At 32.1% G+C, this 5173-nt stretch overlaps 1 long non-coding RNA gene across 1 annotated transcript; it reads left to right on the top strand.

Annotated features, from left to right (window-relative positions):
* The first annotated feature begins 2906 nt into the window (after positions 1-2906).
* Positions 2907-4338, top strand: LOC148696642 (uncharacterized). The gene is made up of 2 exons (XR_015962002.1): positions 2907-3151; positions 3564-4338. It is a non-coding gene; the product is annotated as an uncharacterized LOC148696642 (long non-coding RNA).
* Positions 4339-5173: the final 835 nt, after the last annotated feature.

Genomic DNA, 5173 nt, shown 5'->3' with positions numbered 1-5173 from the left:
ATTCTGCCTTAACATTTTGTGGTCATCATAGATGTTTTTGAAATTAAAATGTAAATGCGTTACAATGTTTGATCAACTTAACCAACTAATTAATTAGCTGGTGGTATCCATTTAAATTAATGCACTTTTGGTGGTGTTTAAAGGGGTGGCGGTGGACAAAACCAATGCATATAGCATTGTGGATCCAGTGAGGTTTCAATTGGCTCCAAGAAGTGAACCCTAACCTTTATGTCCTGCTCCTGCTAAATGTGGTCCATCATTTTCAGATTTAATCGATGGTTCCTTTCTTCTCCAACACATTTTTATACTTTACAAAATGGGCCAACAAATTATTCAAGCAGGACAACTTTTTGAGAGAAATCAAAAAGAAGGTGGGGAGGTTTTGATGCTTACTGACTCTGCCATGCACTACTACAATATTAGCTTTGGGTGTCGGATGATGGTGACTGTTTAATAAGTCCCTATGTCGGATAAAAGATATCAGACATATCATTCAGTTAATGTCGGATAACAATGAAATCCTGTCAGTTATATCCGACATAAATTCCTGGCGAATATTTAGTGTCGGATGCAACTGCCATAAAATTATTATAACCGCCAATATTTTTGAATTTTTTTAAAAATATTTTTAACATATTCAAGCGGTTTTTAAGTTAATGGTGGCGGTTATAATCGACAGAAATTGACTATTTTATCATTTTAGTTTTTGACGGTTATTATTTTATTATTCTGCCAGTTATAATCGACAGAAATTGACTATTCTATTACTTTAAAATGTTAAATTGATTAAAAATAAATAAATAAACACATGGTTTTAATTTTTTTTTTTTCACTCATGGCCCTATCGGATATAACTGACACGAACAAAGCAAAATTTTGGGCGGCCGCCAGAATAATCTCTGAATTTTTTTTTTTTTTTTTTTTTTTGCAATTTTTTACACATGCTATCTCGGAGTATATACAAACATATTTGACGGTTGGATCGTTGAAACTAATTTCGTAGAATGCATATCCTATCAAATTGATAGATTTAACAAACACTTAAGAGTTAATGTTATACTTCCATTAAGTATAAAATAAGATTTATCCACTAGTGTAAATATTTTAAATTGAAGATCGAATTCATTCATTGCATTTTTATAGGGCAAAGGAGTGTAACTGTAAAAAGTCATCAAAATCGGAGCTAAAATAACCGTTAAATTGTAATTTTTTGTTTATAATCATCAAAAACTTTTGTTCCATTACCTAATCTCTAATTGTTTGTTTTTCACGATTTTTTACGTATGCGATCTCAAAGTGTGTACAAATAAGTTTGATGGTTGGATCGTTGAAAAACGTTTCGCTAAATGCGTATCGCATCAAAACGGTATATTAAACAAATACTTAGAGTTAATGCTATACTTCCCCATCAAGTATAAAATAAGATTTTGTGATATCCACTAGTATAAATATTTTAAATTGAAGATCGAATTCGTTCAATGCATTCTTATAGGGTCGAGGAGTGTAGTTGTAAAAAATCATCAAAAACCATTAAATTGTGAATTTTCGTTTATAGCCGTCGAAAACTTTTGTTCTGTTACCTAATCTCTGAATGTTTTTTTTTTTTGCGATTTTTTACCTATGCGATCTCGAAGTGTGTACAAACAAGGTTGATGGTTAAATCATTGAAAAAAGTTTCGTAGAATGTGTATCGCATCAAAACAGTAGATTAAATAAACACTTAAGAGTTAATGTTATACTTCCATTAAGTATAAAATAAGATTTTGTGGTATCCACATGTGTAAATATTTTAAATTGAAGATCAAATTTATTCATTGCATTCTTATAGGGTCGAGGAGTGTAGCTGTAAAAAAATCATTAAAATCGGAGCTAAAATAACTGTTAAACTGTGATTTTTCGTTTATAATCGTCAAATTTTTTTGTTTCGTTAAGCAATCTCTAAATGTTTTTTTTTTACGAGTTTTTACATATGCAATCTCGGAGTGTGTACAAATAAGTTTGACGGTTGGATCGTTGAAAAAAGTTTCGTATAATGCATATCGCGTCAAAATTGTAGATTAAACAAACACTTAGAGTTAATATTATACTTCCATTAAGTATAAAATAAGATTTTATGGTATCCACTAGTGTAAATATTTTAAATTGAAGATTGAATTCATTCATTGCATTCTTATAGGGTCGAGAAGTGTAGCTGTAAAAAAATCATCAAAATCGGAGCTAAAATAATTGTTAAATTGTGATTTTTTGTTTATAATCGTCGAAAACTTTTGTTCTGTTACCTAATCTCTGAATGTTTTTTTTTTTTTTTTGTGATTTTTTATGTATGCAATCTTGTACTATCTACAAACAATTGACAGTCAGATCATTGAAACTAGTTTCAAAGACTGCATATCTCCGTTAAATTTGCCTAAATTTTGAAGTGGGAAAAGTAATTTGTGCTAAATTTTTATTTATTTTTTTAAGTATTGATTAGACAATATTTAGTTTGTGTGATGACATTTTCAATGTACAATTATCTTTTTGTTTCTTTATTGCATATTTTACATGGGTTATTATCTATTAAACCAAACAATTATTTATTTAATTTTTAAAAATGTATTATATTTAAATACATTTTATTTATTTATTTATTAAACCAAGCAATTATTATTTTATTTTTTAAAATTGTAACAAAATTTTGAGGGGATTTTTGCCGCCATTTTTTTCTGTAGGTTATAACCGATAGTAATGAAAATTTTCTGTCGGTTTATATTTTAAAAAATGTTTCTATCGGTTTTAGCCGACGATAATGAAAATTTTGTGTTGGTTTATATTTTAAAAAATGTTTCTATTGGTTTTAACCGACAGTAATGAAAATTTTCCAAAATAAAACCCCTCTATTTATTCCTTGCGCTAGTGCCTTCTCCCTTCCCCCTTCCTTTCCCCTTTTCTCCTCTCCTCATTTCCTTCTCTTTCTCTTCTCTCCTCATTACTTCTAGTTCAACACTTGCACTCTCCACCTTGCACTCTGCACTTTCCACCCTTCGCAGTTTCTGCGTCTCATTGCTCTGAAGTGTTCTCGACCTCGATTTGTCATCGCGCATAAGACTTCGTGTAATTTGATTGCAGGAGAGCTCTGGAAGTCAAGCGGGCAACTCAACAATTACTACAGGTATTTTTCTAGGGTTTTGGATTACTTTCAATTTTGGGATTTTTTGTGCTTTATGTAGTTCAATTTTGTCGAATTAGTTGCTGTGCAAGATTTAGGGTTATTAATTCAATTTTGTCCAATTTTCACTTCTTGTATAAAAATTGAACACTGGAACTTACCCAAGAACTAATGTTACTGTTGTTAAACTTTATGATAAATGTTCTTCTTCGTTGGATTGTTCGTTCTCATTTTTTATTTTTTTAAGATAATTTAAAATTAAGCTCTGCTAAGTTTCTTCTTCGTATGTGTCTTTTTGGTATCAAAAAGTAATAATTTTGGCGGTTAAATTGGAGAACTTGATTTTATTGCCCTTTCTTAAGCAACCTAGCTGACCCTTTTTGTTTAACTGGAAAATCATTGTTATGGTATAAAGAATAGTGCTAGGAGATTCTTTGAGATATTTGGTCATGGCTAAGAAGAACAAGAACCTGAAAAGGGGAAGGTACTATGGCAGTGCTTTTGGGCAGGTTGGTGAATGCTCTGTAGCTCAGGAAGAATCTACGTAGACATGATGGTCCTTTAACAACAAATGATGCTCCTTATTCAAAATCCATGACTACACCCAATATCTGCAGCTCATCCTTGAACTTATATATGTCAATACCATAATATGCATCATCAATTAGAGGAAGATCAACAAAGAACGAGATTGACCCCGATTTGGAGCTAAAAAGAATTGATTCTCTAGGAGTCTTGTAACCATGTCATGTTTTTAACTACTTCTCAGATGTCAACCACATCAGTTCAGGGGACGATAAAGACATTGTTTGACTCAGTTCCCGGATGCAACCTAGCAGTGACATCAATGTTGAAGGAGCTAGGTTAGAAGAAGACACTAGGGAATTAAATTGGACAGTGATCATCATAGATGCTCCAGAATCATCAACTACAACTTCCAAGGCATTCAACTACTCAACAAAATGTGTAATTGCATCCCCATAATACAGTGCATCTATGGCAGGAACTTGGACAGCAGTGAACAAATAACCCCATTGGGAACCAGGAAGAGCCGTTTCTGAAGGGCTTTCAAAACCCAAATCTGTGTTCATTCAAGGTTGACATTTAATCATGTTTCAGAAAGTGGTTTATATATTTTTATTATTAATATATTTTTTCTGTCAGTTTTATCTGACAAAAATGCTTTTATTTATTCATTATTAACAAATTCTCTATCGATTATATCCGACACAAGTTCTGTCGGTTTTAGCCGACAGAGAATGCTCTTATTTATTCATTATTAATATATTCTCTATCGGTTATATCTGACAAAATTTTTGTCAATTTAAGAGTATTTTCTATTGGAAAATTCATTTCCTGACGCTGGCAATTCAGTCGCTTATTATATTCGCCGCTGCATCCATTTTCTGCCGAATTTTGCTTAAAATCCGACAGTAATATAAGTTTCTTATCGGTTATCATAGCGACACTAACAAATGATTTCGTATAGTGATGCTCAATTAATTTAGGATCGCAGTGGCCTTGGGAGCATAAGGTAGTGGAGTAGACTGTAGTGCAAGTTAAAGCCAACGGTAATATGCTCGTGATCATTTGCTTCACGTCGTCTATCAAAACCGATGCGAGCTGTTGGAAAGCAAAAATAAGGATAACAAGGAAACGATCCTATAGCCATTGTTTGTAGTAAAAAGTTAATTTATTCTTTAGCTAAGCACTTCGTGAGGTATTTAAAATTGGGCCACCAATTATCATATTTTGCTACAAAAGAAAAGTTCCATGTGCGAGGCTATATATATAGTCAGTGCAGATACCCAACTCTCATATTCCCTTAAATGGTTGTGTATTGGCACTTTGACAGTGCTCTTGCTTTTCGGTTGAACATTCAAGTCCTAATCGCATAACTCAACTACCCAGCAGATGAAGATTTAATACACAAAAGGAAATGTTTAATGGATACAAAATAAGCAAGGGATTTAACTTTTACGTAAAGAAATCTTAATCACTTAAACTGTTTTGAGAATACTTACA

The sequence above is a fragment of the Pyrus communis genome, chromosome 5, assembly GCF_041283825.1.
Source record: "Pyrus communis isolate YQ-2024b chromosome 5, ASM4128382v1, whole genome shotgun sequence".
NCBI classification, from domain to species: Eukaryota; Viridiplantae; Streptophyta; class Magnoliopsida; order Rosales; family Rosaceae; genus Pyrus; species Pyrus communis.
The sequence above is the reverse complement of the archived record's forward strand: the minus strand, read 5'-3'. Positions and strand labels throughout refer to the sequence as shown.